This window comes from Leptonychotes weddellii, chromosome 2 (genome assembly GCF_054177405.1).
Source record: "Leptonychotes weddellii isolate Sample4059 chromosome 2, ASM5417740v2, whole genome shotgun sequence".
Classification (NCBI taxonomy): Eukaryota; Metazoa; Chordata; class Mammalia; order Carnivora; family Phocidae; genus Leptonychotes; species Leptonychotes weddellii.
In genome coordinates, this window is record NC_138370.1 from 129,088,350 (window position 1) to 129,106,846 (window position 18,497).

The window sequence follows — 18,497 nt, forward strand, 5'->3', positions numbered from 1 at the left end:
GGATTCACTTCTCCGCACGTCCTACCTTCCAGAAAGTGGTCGCTTTTCTGATGAGAGAGTTGTTGCTCTTCTTTTCTTCGATCTCCTGTTGAGTTTGTAGGTGTTCAGAATGGTTTGATCTCTATCCAGCTGAATTCCTGAGAGGAGACGAAATCCAGGTCTCCTACTCCTCCGCCATCTTGCTCCGCCCCCGTAAACCAATATTTTTAAATGAACCATGTGTGATGCAAAATCACATATGGGTAAAAGATCCATTCAAAGTGTAAGAGAGACCAATGGATTTTAACATAATGGAATTCAAAAAGTTCACTAATTGGGGCACCTGGGTGGCTTAGTTGGTTAAGCGTCTGCCTTCGGTTCAGGTCACGATCCCGGGGTACTGGAATCAAGCCCCACGTGGGGCTCCCGGCTCTGCGGGGGGCCTGCTTCTCCCTCTCCTTCTGCCCCTCCCCCCTGCTTGTGCACTCTCTCTCTCTCTCTGTCAAATAAATAAATAAAAATCTTTTTAAAAAGTTCACTAATATTGCATTTCAGATGTAACATTGTAACTAACATTTAAGATACCACCACTTACCAAGTTTTGGCATAGTATCAAAGAAGAATATACACTATAATCTGAAAAGGCTATGAAAATACTTCTCCCCTTTTCAACTACATATCAGTGTGGCCAGATTTTCTTGGTGTATTTCAACCAAAACAACATATTGCAACACACTGAATGCAGAAACAGATGAGAATCCAGCTGTCTTCTATTGTTATGGATGCATGTTTGTGTCTTCCCCAAATTCCTATGTTGAAACCCTAATCCCCAATGTTATGGTATATGGAGTCTGTAGGAGGTAATTAAGTTATGAAGATGGAGCTCTCATGATGGAATTAGTGAGCTTTTAAGAACAGACAGGACAGAGTTCTCTCTCTCTCCCCCCACTTCCTCCTTCCCTCCCTGCCAAATGAGACATAGTAAGCAGGTAATGAATTATCTTCAAACCAGGACTAGGTCACAAAATACTGAATCTGCTTACTGTTGATGCCTTGATCTTGGACTTCCCAGCCTCCAGAACTGTGAAGAATAAATTTCTATTGTTTAAGTCACCAGTCCATGGTATTTTTGTTATAGCAGTCAGAACTAAGACATATATCAAGCAGGTATTAAAGAGATTTGCAAAAACATGAAACAGTGCTACTCTTTTCCGAAAATTTAGTTTTTTTCCTGTGAAATATTATGTGTTATGTTAACATGTAATGGGTTTATTGTTATTTTTAAAATAATTTAAATAATTTGGAAATAAGCATTTAAAAATTATCTTTTAGTTTCTAATACATTAAATATTAATAGATACAACCCATACAAATCTCTTTGGGGTCCTTAAATTTTTCAAGAGCGTAAAGGGAACCTGAGACCAAGGTATTGAGTAGAGAGAATGCAATCTGTATCACGGCATTCACTACACAGGAGAGAAGGGCCACCTTTTCAGCTCAGGTAGGAGCCTGCATGAGGAAGAGAAGGAGGAATTATAGAATGGAGATAGGTGTAGGACTTATTCCCTGCCCCTACCTCAGGGTGTGCACCTTGGTTTGGGGGAAGAAAGACAAGTCAGAAAGGTTTGGGGAATTGCAGAGCAGAGTGCCTTTGTGCCAGGTTTTCCATCAGAGAAATTGAGGGAAAAGTCCTATAGTGCTTTCCTCTAATGTGAAGTGGTTGTGAGGGTTTACCCTCCTTGATTCCCTGAAGTCTGTGAGTGTCATGAAGAAGATGAAGATGGTTCGTATGTTCGTATGGGGTATGTGGAATGTGTCCAGAAGTGTGGGACCAATTTGCTTGCAGGTAAATAGTCCAAAGCTAGGGGCCGGTGGGAGTCTTGGGAGAGTCACAGAGAACCAGCACCATCAATGAGGATTAGGGCAAAGGCAGGTCCCCAGTAGTGGGGGAAACCACTGATGTTGGCAATGTTGAGAGAATAGTCAGCTGAAAGAAGGATGCTCACAAAATGAGACCAAGGTGAGGTGCTGGGATACCTCAGAGATCAACATGGGAAGAGAAGCCTCTCCCTTGTTATATAAACTTATCCTACACTCTGAGAGGGGGGAAAACCCCAAACCTGGAAGAACCAAAGAGACTGAGCTAAATTGGAAGAGAGGTTTTTATTTTTGTTTTTAATATAGAAGTTACTGTGAATGGGTAACTTTTTTTTTTTTCCTGTTAGTGGAAATGAAGGCCTTTGAGCGAATTAGGTTTATTTATAAAAGAATAAAAAAAGTTACATCTGAGTTGTGACTCATTTCTCTCCACTAAATCTTCATTCCTATGGTAGGTCTGTGTATACTCAATGTTGTATCCCTAGAATTGAGGCTTATGTTTGGTCACTCAATAAATAGTTGCTAACTGAATGAAGAGAAAACTGAATTGGAAATCTTTGTTCTGTTTTATATTTGTCTTTCTTATATACAAATGTTTATGAACCAACCAGGCCAGACTGAGCCCAAAGCCCCATGGCATTCAAGCCAGATTTCTGCTCAGAGCCACACCCTGACTTCCTAGGATGCTCCAAGTAAAAGTTCACATCCTTACGGTGGCCATCTAACATTCCCCCACACCAGCTCTCCTCTTTGATCTCCTACACCTCTCCCCTCCACTCACTCCATTCCAGCTACGTTGGCTTCTCTGCACCTAGAATCTACAAGGCATGCTCTGCTTTGACCATCTTTCCCTAGATGCCTATGCATCTAACCCCCTCACACCTTTCTAGTCTTTGTTCAAATACCACCTTCACCTTGAAGCCTTCCTGTTTAAAATTGCAACCTACTTGACCCACCTGGGAATACCTTTCCAGGTTTATTTATTCCCATAACACCTAGCACTTTCTAATTCATAATATTTGTTTATATTGCTTATGGTCTGCAATTCCTTACTGAAATGCTCAATGAGGACAAGAATATGAATTTCAAAATTTCTTTTATTGCAAGAATATTTTTTGGCATAAAATAGGCTCTCAATACCCATTTGTTGAATTTGTTGAGTTGAACTGAGTACTCATTGTTTACTGGAATCCCATTCCTAGAAGTCTCTCTGAATCTCCTCTTTTCTGGCACACAGCCCCATTTAGCAGCCCTGAACTGTGTACTCTGTTCTTGTATTTTGACTTTTGGCTTTCAGACCTTTTCTAATCACCAATCCCTGTAACTATTCAAGAAGTTTATCTAGAAGTATTATCTACCTTCTTCAAAACAGCTTCATTTTTATTCTCTGTTGGATCATCTGTTTTCTGGGAATAGCCTTTATTCCCTTCATGTCACTGTCATTCTTCACAGCCCCCACCCCAGTCACACATCCAGGATGTTGTTGGCAGCCTTGTCTTGTCTTGTCTGTCATGTAATCTGACTGTCAAACAAGTTTCACTCACTACCAACGTTAGCATATTGAATTCTTCCATTTACATTGCAAGTACGCTTAGCCCAGCTGGATTGAGGCCATTCTACACATTTTTGGAATTTTTTTTTCCATGATGGTTGGGAAGTATAGAGAGTAGGGGGAGGTGAGGAAAGACGGGAATTAGGCATAGTAATTATATGGTGAATTCAGGACCCTCCAAAGTCAGCACACTTTTTTTTTTTTTAAAGAGTTGACAAGGATTTTTGAAATCTGTTGCTTTAAATTATGGAAATGAATAAACACAACCTTATAGATATCAAGTTCTTTCCAAGGTCACCAATAAGTAAGTGGTAGAGCTGAGAATGGAATCCCAGGCTTTCTATTTCTCAAACTAGTACTCAGGCTACCCCCCACAAAGAAGAATATCTCAGGGAAATCATGTGCCTTCTTCAACATCACCACCTCTTTCTCTTCATTCATTTCTCCTATTTTGATTGAGTGGAGTTTATAAATTTGGGTAATAACCTGGTCCTTAGGTTTAGCCTGAAGACACCATTGTAGGGAGTCACAGGTGGAACCAAAATGCAAATGTTTTATCTGATTTCTAGTTCACTACTTTCCCCACTGGAATGCATTATTTTTCTGTGTGGCATTGAAGTTAATTATCAATACCCAGTTACAACCTGTGGAGTTAAATGTACAATATCAGGTTAAAATAGGGCTGGTATTTTGTAGAAAGTTTGTAAAAATGATTTGAATAAGTTTCCGTGTAAATATTATTAGCTTCCTGGTAAAATGGGGAGTCTGCTGTATTACATCACTGTCCTAAACTGAATGGGAACGAACTTGAAAGTATATATATGTTTCTCTTTTAAAAATTATTTTATTTTGTATTTTCTTAGTTTCAAGCATACATATAATGATTCAACAACTCTATACATTACTATTCATTGAAATAAGTATATTCTTGATCCCCTTTATCTATTTCACACATTCCCCCACCTACCTCCCCTCTTGTAACCACCAGTTTGTTCTCTCTATTTATAAGTCTGTTTTTTTGTTTGTCTTTTTTTCTTGTTTGTTCATTTGTTTTGTTTTTAAATTCCACATATGAGTAAAATCATATAGTATTTGTCTTTCTCTGACTGACTTATTTCACTTAGCATAATACTGTCTAGTTCTATCCACATCCTTGCAAATGGTAAGATTTCATTCTTTTTTATGACTGAGTATATTCCACTGCATGCATATATCATCTTCTTTATCCATTCATCTATGAGTGGGCCTTTGGGTTGCTTTCATAACTTGGCTTTTGTAAATAATGCTGCAGTAACTTAGGGGTGCATATATCTTTTCAAATTAGTCTTTTCATTTTCTTTGGGTAAATACCCAGTAGTGGAATTACTGGATCATATGGTAATTCTATTTTTAATTTTTTGAGGACCTCTATAGTGTTTTCCACAGTGGCTGTACCAATTTGCATTACCACCAACAGTGCATGAGGGTTCCTTTTTCTCCACATCCTCACCAACACGTGTTCTTGTCTTTTTGAATTTAGCCATTCTGACAGGTGTAAGGTGATATCTCATTGTGGTTTTGATTTGCATTTCCCTGATGATGAATGATGTTGAGCATCTTTTCATGTGTCTGTTAGCCATCTGGATGTCTTCTTTGGAAAAATGTCTATTCATCTGAATAGACTTCCAGTACTATGTTGAATAAAAGTAGTGAGAGTGGGCATTCTTGTCTTGTTCCTAATCTTGGTGGAAAAGCTCTCAGTTTTTCACCATTGAATATGAAGTTCTTCATATTTTTTGAATATTAACCCCTTATTGGATATATATTTTACAAATATCTTCTCCCATTTAGTAGGTTGCCTTTTTGTTTTGTTGATGGTTTCCTTCACTGTGCAAAAGCATTTTATTTGGTATAGTCCTAATAGTTTAATTTTCATTTTCCTCCTCCTTGCCTGAGGAGACATATCTAGAAAAATGTTGCTATGGCTGATGCCAAAGAAATTACTGCCTATGTTTTCTTCTAGGGTTTTTGGTTTCAGGTCTCACATTTAGGTCTTTAATCAATTTTGAGTTTATTTTTTGTGTATGGCATAAAAAAATGGCCCTGTTTCACTTTTTTGCATGTTGCTGTCTAGTTTTCCCAGCACCATTTGTTGAAGAGATAGTCTTTCCCCATTGTATATTTTTGCCTCCTTTGTCATAGGTTAATTGACCATGTAAGGGTGGGTTTATGTCTGAGCTCTCTGTTCCATTGATCTGTATGTCTATCTTTGTGCCAATACTATACTGTTTTGATTGCTACGGCTTTGTAGTTTATCTTGAAATCTGGCATTGTGATACTTCCAGCCTTGTTCTTCTCAAGATTGCTTTGACTATTTGGGCTCTTTTGTAGTTCCATACAGATTTTCAGATTATTTGTTTCAGTTTTGTGAAAAACACTGTTGGTATTTTGATGGGATTGCATCAGATCTGTAGATTTCTTTGGATAGTATGGACATTTTAACAATATTGTTTTTTCCATGAGCATGGGATATCTTTCCATATGTTTGTGTCATCTTCAATTTCTGTCATCAATGTTTTATAGTTTTGAAGTACAGATCTTTAACCTCATTGGCTAAATTTATTCTTAGGTATTTTATTATTTTTGGTGCAGTTGTAAATGGGATTGTTTTCTTAATTTCTTTTTGCTACTTCATTATTATAGAAATACAACAGATTTCTGTATATTAATTTTGTATCCTGTGACTTTACTAAATTGATTTATCAATTCTAGTTTTTTGGTGGAGCTTTTAGGGTTTTCTATATATATAATATCATGTCATCTGCAAATAGTGAAAGCTTTACTTCTTTCTTACCAATTTGAATGCCTTTTTTTTTTTTCTTATTCGATTGCTGTGGGTAGGACTTCCAGTACCATGTTGAATAAAAGTAGTGAGAGTGGGCATTCTTGTCTTGTTCCTAATCTTGGTGGAAAAGCTCTCAGTTTTTCACCATTGAATATGATGTTAGCTATGGATTTTTCATATATGGACTTTATTGTGCTGAGGTACATTCCCTCTAAAACCTACTTTGTTGAGGGTTTTAATCATAAATCGATGTTGTACTTTGTCAAGCGTATTTTCTGCATTTATTGAGGTGATCATATGGATTTTATCTTTTCTCTTTTTAATGTGATGTATCATGTTGATTGATTTGTGAATTTGAACCCCATCTTTGCATCCCAGGAATAAATCCCACTCGGTCATGGTTATTTTTTAAAAATATATTGTGGGATTTGGTTTGCTAATATTTTATTGAGAATTTTTGCATGTGTGTTCATCAGAGACATTGGCCTGTTGTTCTTTTTTTTATAGTGTCTTTATTTGGTTTTGGTGTCAGGGTAATGCTGGCCTCAGAATGAATTTGGAAGCTTTCTGTCCTCTTCCATTTTTTGAAAGAGTTTGAGGAGAATAGGTATTGATTAACTCTTCTTTAAATGTCTGGTAGAATTTACCAGTGAATCCATTTGGTTCTGGACATTTGTTTGTTGGGAGTTTTTTGATTACTGATTTAACTTCATTGCTGGTAATCATCTGTTCAAATTTTCTATTTCTTCCTGATTCCGTTTGGGAGGTTGTATGTTTCTGGAAATTTGTCCAATTCTTCTCGGTTGTCTAATTTGTTGGAATATAATTTTTCATAGTATTCTCTTATAATCCCTTGTATTTCTGTGGTTTTGGCTGTTATTTCTCCTCCTTCATTTCTGATTTTATTTATTTGGGTCCTCTCTCTTTTTTTTCCCTATGAGTTTGGCTAAAGTTTTATCAATTTTGTTTATCTTTTCGAAGAACCATCATTGATCTGTTCTATTATTTTGTTTAGTTTCTATTTCACTTATTTCTGCTCTGATCTTTATTATTTCCTTTCTTCTACTGGCTTTGGGCTTTGTTCTTCTTTTTCAGCTCCTTTAGGTGTGAGGTTAAGTTGTTTATTTGAGTTTTTTCTTATTTCTTGAGGTAGGCCTGTATTGCTATAATTTTCTCTCTTAGAACAGCTTTTGTTGCATCCCCAAAGATTTTGGACTGTTGTATTTTCATTTTCATTTGTCTCCATGTATTTTTTAATTTCCTCTTTGATTTCTTGGTTGACCCATTCATTGCTTATTAGTATGTTATTTAGCTTCCATGTATTTGTGTTCCTTCCAGGGTCTTTTTTTCTTTTTTTGATTTCTAGTTTTATACTGTTGTGGTCAGAAAGTATGCATGTTATGATTTTAATCTTTCTGAATTTGTTAAGACTTGTTTTGCATCCTAATATGTGATACATTCTGGAGAATGTTCCATATGAACTTGAAAAGAATGTATATTACACTTTTTTTGGATGGAATGTTCTGAATATATATGTTAGGTACATCTAGTCCAATGTGTCATTCAAAGCCACTATTTCCTTATTGATTTTCTGTCTGTATTATCTATTCATTGACATAAATGGGGTATTAAAGCCCCCCCATTATTGTATTATTGTTAATTTCTTCTTCCTCTGTGTCTGTTAATAGTTGCTTGAAAGTATTCAAATAAAGATGATGCAATTACATATGTTGGGTATAAAAATGGCAGATTGAAAAAAAAAAAAAGAGGCCACAATCATCCTTCTACACTCTTCCTTGGATATATGCCCTTTACAATGTGACTGTGCCAGGCTTGTGACTCACTTTGGCTAATAGAATGCAGCAGATGTGACAGTGTATCAAATCTGAGCCTAGGCCTCAAGAATCCTTGAATAATTCTCAGGCAAGTTTCAAGTTTTGGCCTTAACAGGCCTTGAAAATCTGCTCTGATACCATGAGAATAAGCCAGAATGAGCCTGCTGAGGGGTGAGATACCGTGGATGGCAGAGACAAGTAGTCTCGACTGAGACCATCTTAGACCACCTTCTGGCCAACCCAGCAAATGACCACAGATGCATGTGAGAGCCTAATGAAGACCAGAGGAGCCACCGGCTGAGCCCAGTCCTAACGGCTGAACTGCGGAATTATTGTTTTAAGTCAGTACGTTTTGCATGGTTTTTTATACAGCTAACTGATACAGATTACTCAGCTAACCATTTGTTGTAATAGCATAACTGATCCGGTTAGAAAGTCCTGTCTAGGGGCGCCTGCGTGGTTCAGTCGTTAAGCGTCTGCCTTTGGCTCAGGTCATGATCCCGGGGTCCTGGGATCGAGCCCCACATCGGGCTCCCTGCTCAGCAGGGAGCCCACTTCTCCATCTCCCACTCCCCCTGCTTGTGTTCCCGATCTCTCTGTAAAATAAATAAATAAAATCTTTAAGAAAAAAAAAAAAGTCCTGTCTAGTGAATTCATTTATAATGCTATCTCTGAGACAAAGCAGGGTGTTATTTCAGGATGGATGCATCTGTGGTCCAATGTTCAGGTAGCACTTCAGTCGGAAAATTATAGATTTGCTTATTTAAGTTGTGGGTTCTATTTTAGCTTTAAAGGTCATCTCTGGTAGTCCTCTTTTGGAGCCATAGAAATAGAAGAATTTTTGTTTTATATGTGCTGTATACATAAAAGCATGTTTCAAGTGTGTGGTGGAAATAAAAGTGAACCAGAAATTATAGAACCTAAAGATTTTCTTGACCTTGGCACTGATATCCTGGGGTTGTGTCTTGCAGCTAATGCTGGTGACTGAAGATGAGGGTGACATTAGGGCTCTCGCCTTGTCAGCATTAGATTGAAGTGAAGGAGGTGAAGGAAATGGCCATCTGGATATGAGAATGGAAAGTTAACAAAACCACAGCAGCATCACACAACAACATTTTGTCTTCAAGGTAAGAAGTCTAAGTTGCGTTGATTACATCTTTCAAGGATATCAGTAGTTGTACTGATAAAAAAGTAGGAATGATACACTTGCAGAGACTGTAGCTTCTAAGTAAGAAACCCACAGAACTGTGCAAATTCCAGTCTTCCTTTGTAAACTCAGCTGTTCCTCATGTCTTGTGTCATTTATTGCTACTGTATATGAAATATTTTCCCCTTTAAAAGGATACCAAGACTGAACTTTTGAGTATCTGGCATTTTGAAAAAGGACCAAGTGTAATCATCTGGTAGTTTTAAGTGGCAGCTTTAAATATCATGCTGAGATATACTAAAATTACATAGATGAACAATGTATCTATCCAGCCTTTGTAAAGATCTATTTAACTCAGTGCAGTGTGGAAATGACACCACAAGGTGGCAAAAGAATGACTCTAATCTCCAAGGCTTTTTTTTCCCCTCTAAACTAAATGATGTATCCCGTATGAGCTAATTAACCCTGTCATTAATTCAATGGAAGGGTTAATTAGTTAAAGCTATGCATAATAGTTACAATTTCCAAAAATATTTTAACCTTTTAATAATCTCCATTTTGTTTTTATCCAGGGAACACCAAGGAATGAGAATTTGGCTTGCCAAGAATAAATCCACATTTATTTTTGGCTTAAGAACTAGAATCTAACATTTAAAGTCGATTACAATGAATAGACACAGAGCTCCAATATGCTAAGATCACCCTGGAATTAAAATGAATTTAATTGTTTTACATTTCAGCCCCAAATTCTTATGTAGGGAGAGGAGATCAAAGAAAAGGGAGCATTCTTTTCTGGAAGGAATTTGGAAAAAGAAGATTTGCAAGTTAGGTTTAACTTCCCACTTCAAATGATCGCTGAGGCAGGTCAGGTTAACACATGGAGAGGGAGGAACAGGAAAGTGATGATGGAATGCAGGTTGAGCTAATTGGACTGTAAGTGACAACCTTTCTGATGCATTGCTATGGCCTTCCATACATTATCTTTTAAAATCCTCTTCAAGAACCTATGAGATGAGGAGCATTATTACCATCCCCATTTCATAGTAGAAGAAATTGAATCTCAGGGTGGTTAACTAACCAAAGATTACTTAACTAGTAGGTAGAATGGAAGTTAGTCTGAGTCCAGAGTTCATGCTTTTAGCTATTCTGCTCTACCACCCCTGAACACATGCTAAAATTAGCAGCATGGCCTCAGGTTTTGTACTTTTATAAGAAAATATGTTTCATACATAGCATAATATATAACAGACAATACACTGACACAATCTAATAAATAACATATACCATATACATGGTAAGCTTGACTGCAGTTTTATTAAAATACGTTTTTAATGTAATTGACTTCTTTTTACAAGGGAATAGACACAGAGCTCAAATACAAGGGATAAAGAACAAATTAAAAGCCAGGGAATCTGAGTTGTTACTGGTCCATTTAGCAAAATTTTCCCAGGAGTGTGTCCTTATTTTTTTGAAACTGAAACAGTGCCACATCTTAATAGTTGCCCAGCTGTTTTGTGTACTTCCAGGAACAAACTGGGAAGCTTCCCCAAGGTTCAGGCTTTCAAATTGGCCTCTGCATGTATGTGTGAATATGTGAGTATGTGTGTCTGAATGAAGTTGGCCATACTGAGAAGGAAAGGAGACTCAACCTTCCTCTATCAAATAATTATTCCTATGATATAGGAACCAAGTTGCCCCTCACCACTGTTGTAGGGGGTACTTGTGAATCTTAGGAGGCTGGAAGGTTTTAATCAATCTTGGCTGAATAAATATATTCAGTTCCTCCGATTGAAGATGGCAAACTTTGAGCTACAAATTAAAATTAGAAATTTGTATTTAAAAAGCCATAAAACTAAATAAGAGTGAATAAAATGCAAATAGTTAAATACTCAAATGATTTTTTTTTGTAAGTTGGTAACATTTATAATTGGAGTTATTAAAGCTTAAAGCTAGCTTAAGGCTTTTGGGACACTATACACAGAGATAGAGAGATAGAGAGATGGAGCAAGAGACTAATGAGGAAACTGCCATCCTCAAGCAAAAATTATACCTGCTCTGGCACTGATGCCGTCTGCCTATACCATCCTCTATTCCTTCTTCTTGTGTTAGTTTCTCCCTCATATTTCATAAGGACTTGGACACCTGCCAATAGTCTTTTCTCCTTGCTGCTGTTGACCATTCAATGCCCACTGGACAACTCAGCCAACACCTAGCCTAGTGGTACCTCTACCCCTGAGACATACACCTTTACCCACACTTGTGACATCATCATCATCTGGCATGCTCTGGGATGAATCTCTGTCCTATCCTCTGGACAGCTCACTTCCTTATTTGCAGTTTACCTTTTCTCTCATCTCATTGTGATCTCTAGTCTCTTGCCTTTCATGTTTTCCTAAGTCTAGATATTAGTTTTTTTCCTACTAAAAATTCTTTCTTTTTTTAAGAAACAGCTATATATTTTTAATGTAAGGATTGGGCAGCATACAAGAAGCATTTTACATAAATTCCTAAGGGATGTACATCCCTTGTACAATGCCGTTTAGTTTCATACCAATGCCTTCTTCTCTGATTTTTCCACCAACTGCAAATCTCATTTTGCAGGACTTGAGATCAATGAAGGTAAATTCTCCATTCTGCATTCATTCCTCCACTCTCAGCAGTTTTTTATCCTTCCTCAAATTCTGTGGTATTGTATTTAATCCAGAACAGCTTTTTTTTTAACCCAAATGTTACAGATTAGAAGTCTGAGGCTCAGTGACATGAAAAACTTGTTCATGGTTCCCTGGCTAGATGTTGGTAAAGCCAAGTCAGGTTTTCTGAGTTCAGTGACTTTTTTTCCTTAGAAGTTTTTAAGTGATCTCAGAAAAAATAATATACACATATTTTATGTATGTTAATAACTTTTTTCCTGAAATTAAATTTTATTATTGTGATTTTGGTAATAGAAAAATGACCAGAGTATTTAGCTATAATCAAGGAAAGTTGCGTGAGTGTACATATTGCGCCAGCAGGTGGCGCTCTGCACATGTAATCTATTTAAACAACTCAAAATTTCTGAATAATGGTAAGAGTTTAACTTTATCAAAGAAAAAGACAACACACCATCTAATTAATAATACCTCTAGCAATTATAGCTCAGTTGTCACATGTAGCACCTGTGAAAGCGGATCAGAATAATTTAAAGATTCGAACCAAGGCTCTAGAGAGAAAATTTGGGTGTTTGGTCTCCTTTTGAAAGTACCTTAATACATAAGTTTTTCACAAACTACCAAACCATTTTGTGCAGGGAATTTCAATCCTTGGCACATCAGGACGTCTCCAATTATTTCAAAATGTGCCACAAAAGTCTTATAAAATTATTATAATTCTCATTATCTTAAGAAAAAATATAGATTTTAATGCTCTTAGGAAGGAGAGGAAGCAGCAACTTAGGTAAATGATAGCTTTAAGAAGAACTGGAAGACTGCCCTTGCCTATCTAAAATATCTCCCTTATTGATTTGCAGTAGTGCTCTAAATTAACATTTCCCCTTCTCTTCCTTACAGGTAAGGCTTTGAAGGACCCAGTAAACTGCAAATGTGTTATCTGGATAGGCTAGACCATTACATCATTCATACTTGTCAATACCACCACAACAGGAATTAGAGTAACTTTAGTCATTTAATCACCTGGTAGTGATTTGAGTCCAAAGGACGAAGGCCAGAAAATCAGATGGGGGAGAGGATTAGGGAAGATAGATAGCTGGCCCTGAGGATGTCTAGTGTCCTGAAATCGTTGCTTTTGATAATGGTGTTCAGTTATATACATTTTCTTTTGTCTCTTTCTTTTCTTTTCTCCCTTCTCTCCCCTCCCTTCCCCCTTCACACTGCCATACCAACGTGAAGGAATCCTTGTTGACAAGTATATCTTTCAGAGGTACTTGGCTTGAGTCACCTTGCTAATACTTTCCGCTTACCCACCTGAGAGGGCTCATTGCTAGATGAGGGGACTGAAGGAGCAGGAGCCCAAGGGGTGGGCCACCAGAAGTGGGAGCTAAGGGGTATTAGGGGAAGTTGAGCTGGAGCAGATTTCCCACATCAAGGAACTCCACAGAATAGAGGCCTTGGCAGAAACTCTCCCCACCCCCAGGCCTCTAAAAAAGTACATACACATGCACTCCACAAGAGAGCCGGCATTTGGACACTGGCCACCCAGAGTGCACGCGTGTCTTAAACACAGCAGCATCCGTAAATAAAAAGACACCGCTTTTCTCTAATTCCTTTCCCTTGTTCAAAAAACCCAAGAGCTAAAAACAGAAGAGGAGTGGAGGACTTAAAGGACAGACAGAAAATTATGACCACTTAATGTTTATGTGCCATTGAGAGCATATGAAAAAAATATGACAAAGAATAAAAACATTTTCAATGTACGCAACAGTGCCACCAGAGAGGCTAGCTGAGCTGCAGCTGAAGGCCAACAACTCCCTGAGTGTTGAACACGCTGACCTCATCCATTCATTTATTCACTCAACAGATATCAGCCGAGCTCCTAGTAAGTGCCAGCTACTGGAGATATGATGGGAATAAAAACCAGATGTGATCCTTGTTGTCAAAAACTTACTATTTAGCGGAAGCTACAGATAGTAACTAAATAACAATGACCATAACCTGGAAAAGTGTTTTGAGGGGAGACATATGATTCTTCAGGACCACATAAAAAAGTAATCTCACCTACAATCTCCATTTAGTATATTCTGGGGGGGAAAGCACATAATTATTTTATGTATTGAGTCTAAAATATAGAAATGAGAAGGGATGCTGTCTTGAGATCAAAGGTAAATATGCTATCTCAGAGTCCCTCCCTCCCTCCCTTCCTTCCTTACCAGGTATTCTCCCCATGCTTGGCCTTGAACAAGGTACCTGGCTCCTGAGCGAACAGAGGGGCTGATTTGCAATCAGTGTTCCATGTGGGTTAACCTTGACCAACCAACAAACAAAAAAACAAACAAACAAACAAAGATGGGATCCTGGCACATAAACTTCCCGTGCTTTCTCTCTTCCAGGGACGACTCTGAGGAGTTGTTCATTCTTACAGTCTTTCCAGAGAAGTTTCCCTAGGGAATAAATACCCCTGTGCCAAATTAATTGAACAAGGAGGCCATTAGACTGAGGTGGTTCTAATACCTCAGCAACCTACCGAAGCAAACCAAAACCTAAGCCTGGAATGCCTCCAGGTTAAAAAATTGAAACCTGAAGACCACCAATCACTAACAGCCAATGAGGCTTTCCCAAATAGTGCAACTGCTTAAACTATAGCCAATCAAATAATTTCCTTGCTTTGCTTCCACCTCCACTCTAGAAAAGTCTTTCCCCTGCTGCTGTCCGTGGAGCACTCCTAAAACCACTGCCAGTTGGGCAATGCCTGATTCAAATCAATTTTTGCTCAGATGGACTCTCAAAAAATTTTAGTATGCTTCTGTTTATTTTTTAACACGTGCCCGACAACTTGCTGGCTGACTGCGAAGTGGGGCATCCGTGTGTCACATCACATCCTTCCTTGCTTCCTTTCCTTCCTTCCGTGCCCTCTGCCTTGGCCTTCCAGCCTCTGACCAAAGTATTACCATCTTGATTCTTGCCAAGGCTCTACTTTCTAGAGGCCCCAGGCTAAGATCGGGCGCTACTGGTGGAAATGATGTGAATGGTTTTAGAAATCTCTGGGGATTTGCAGACCGTCCAGTGGAGAATTTGGACATTTTCCTGGTTAGTTTCTTTTCCACCTAGGGTTGTGAGCACCTGAGCACAAGCGTTTGTATTTTTGTCTTTGAATTCTCCGTCTCTAGCAGAGTCTTGGCACTCAGCAGGGATTCAGCGGACACTATAGCTGATTTAAACTAAAGGACGGAACTATCTATGAGTCATTTATGTACATTTTGCTTGAAGAAAACTTTATACTTAAAATACAAACTTTATACTTAAAAACTTTATACTTAAAACACAAATTGTTAAGTAAAGTTAGTCAAAGAGAGATTACTCGCATCATAAAATAGCATCTTCAGGGAATTCTGTAAAATAAGGAAAACCTCTCGCAAAATTTAGTTTGTCAGAAAATTGGTTTATGCAAACATATCTAGGATTGTGTTTGTTTCTAAAAGAAGCAAGCCAGCTAGCGTCATTCATAATCAAAGATTGTTTGTGACAATACTGAAATGTTCTATAAAATGTGGACTTTTCTTGATATATGACAGAATATCTAAACAGATTATGAAAATATTCACATAAATATGCATGGTTAAAACAGCTGTTCAAAAACCGAAACCTTTTAAAAATGACCTGCCCTCTCTAACACGTGGCTTAATAACAAATATTCATGTTTCTGTCCACTAATATGAAGTGCTTCTGATTTACCTCATTTCTGTTCTTTCAAAGAGTAACCATTTAAGTTAGGATCCAGAGGCTTCTACCCAGAGGCAGAGGGAGGCTCAGCGTTGAGGTACTATGAGCTGGAGGGCTGTCTGTCCCAAAGGTGGGACAAGCTCAGCTCCAATACCAGGCTCATCTGCTTTCAAAGATTGGCTTTCAAGTTTTAAACTGTAACTTAATCACAATTCAGTCCCCTCCTTTATAAACTGATGATCATAACACCCTCCTGATGGCTCGTTGCATGGATGAAAAGGGATAAAGTATGCAAAAGTGCTTTGTAAAGTGTAAAGCACTAGTTAAATGTGGATATTATTATTATTACTCAGGAAGAACACTGGCTCATTGCTTAGTAATGGTGAGGCAAACAGTGTCACTAAATAAGACAATATAATGGTCTTAAGAGGCTCTAATTCAGTTTCTCCTTTTTATTCAAGCACACAATTGCATTCTAACACTTCACAGACAGCCTGAAATGGGCCCTGTGGAGGCTGATAAGGAAAATTAGAACAAGGAGCTATTTGCTCCCTCATTTTAATAACTGAGTCAAGGAGCAGGCACTTCAATACAAAAAAAAGAAGGAACACTTTCTCTTACTCAGTCCTCAGAAAGATAATGACTCCATTACCAAGCAGGCCTTCCGCAATAAAGGATGAGGTGGTGCTCCAGCAGAGTTTTCCCTGCATTTGAAGAAGGAGAAAGACACATCACTATCAAAACAAAGTGCCTTACATGTGTAAAATCAGACTTAGATTTCGTCACCATTCACAGAGGATGGTCATTTTCACAGACATTTTTTTTTAAGTCACTGGGGATAAATGGGCCTCAATTATAGATATCTGCTGGGTATCAATGCCTTTCAATTGCATTCACTTTTATTTGTATATTGAAAAGGAAGAAAGGTTTTCCTTGATCCTCTTAGGGTGTCTGGCTGGGTCTGAAAATTAAACTGACAAAGATTAATAGGAGAAAAGCATACAAATTTATAGAAGTTCTATGTGACATGGGACCCTTCATGAAGGAAACGAAGACGTGAAGACACACACCTGAATATTTTATACTAGGTTTGATGAAGAGTGGGCAGTCGTGTAGAAATACAATAGGTCAGAGCATGAGGTCAGGTAGTAAGTGGCGGGAACTGAGCAAGTCCTGTTTCTTGGACTCTTCTTGGCGGCCCTTTGTCTTTGGAGATAAGTGTGTTTCTTTCTTTCTGATACGGGGGATGACGCCTCCTTCATGAAGGATTTTATGACCTGTCTTAGGGGAGAAGTTGGTGGGGGAGGTCAAAGTGACCTCCTTGCTTCTGCTGTTTTCTCAAACTCCTTTGGCTTAAAATATTCAATATGCCAAGGTCCATATTTTGGAGTAGTGTGTCCCGAAACTCATCAATATACACTTACTTGCTTTCATCATAATTCCTAGAGATAGATATAAAACTTTACTTGAATGTTAGTTGGGGAGAATACAAAATTTGTTCCTTGTTTAGGCAACATAAGAGAAACCCGTGGCCTCTGTCGATGTGTACACAGGAGTGTGCGTGTACTTGGAGGCAGGTACATTGCTCCGTTAATGCTGAATCTCGGTGACTGACGGTCTGAGAAGTTTGAAATAAAAAATAAAGCACTTGTAAGCAAACTTTTGAGACCAATGTAAATGTCTACAATACAGTGCCTGGAATATAACAGACACCCTGGAATTATTTATGGAAAAAAACGAGTGGCATCTATAGTCTATAATGACAAGTAAAAAAGGTTTGTGGTAATACTTAGTTCCCAAAGATACAGAGTTCTGTTTCAGATGTTTTGCTTGGGGAGGTGATTGCTGTTCTTACGTTTCAATGTTTTTAGTGATAGCATTTCCTACTTTTCCATTTAGCCTCAAATTGTAAGCTAATATAGAATTCTAAAGTCCAAGGGGTCAGCGCTGGAAAACCTTGGGAACAATTCGTTATAAGGTATGCCCGGGATTCTTTTCATGTCTGTGTAGAGTGAGTGCATGCACACATGATTTGAGTTCCTGTGGCTGAAGCTCAGGGCGGCTGTGGTGCCTTGTTATACGCCAGGCTTTCATTTGGCTCCTGGTTTGATCTTTCCTTGGCTGTGTAATTTGGGGCAAGTTATGTAAGCTCTCTGGGCCCACTAAAAAATCTGCTAATTGTAGCACCTTTCTTATAAGGTTGTTGTGAAAATGTAGACAGGTAATGTAGGTAGAGCAACTCTATTTTTTATTTAATACTAAGTGGTCAGTCTTATCCAGTGTTTCAAGGTGAGGTTAAAATATAGCGGCTTTTGTGCCAACAAGTGACTGTTTTTAAAGGCTGTCCATTCCCTGCCTATTCACTGAGAGTGATTCTAGCATAGTGTTCTTTGCTGACAAGGATGGAAACATTTTTAGAAAGATACCAGGATAGTAGCAGGCACTATAACTTTTAAACATCACACTCGTAAACAGTCAAATCAGCACTTTTCCTCTAAATTCTTAGGACATTTTGAACTTAAAATTAATTTCTTGTGGCATACTGAAGAATCTGATTTTTATCAATCAACTTTCCAGAATTCTTTCTTTTTTTTTTAAATTTTATTTATTTATTTGACACAGAAAGAGACATGGCGAGAGAGGGAACACAAGCAGGGGGAGTGGGAGAGGGAGAAGCAGGCTTCTGGCAGAGCAGGGAGCCCGATGCGGGGCTCGATCCCAGGACCCTGGGACCATGACTTGAGCTGAAGGCAGATGCTTAACAACTGAGCCACCCAGGCCCCCAACTTTCCAGAATTCTTATGCTGCTCTTTCATTGTGTATTAAAATGTAATTTTTTTGAGGCGCCTGGGTGGCTCAGTCATTAAGCGTCTGCCTTCAGCTCAGGTCGTGATCCCGGGGTCCTGGGATC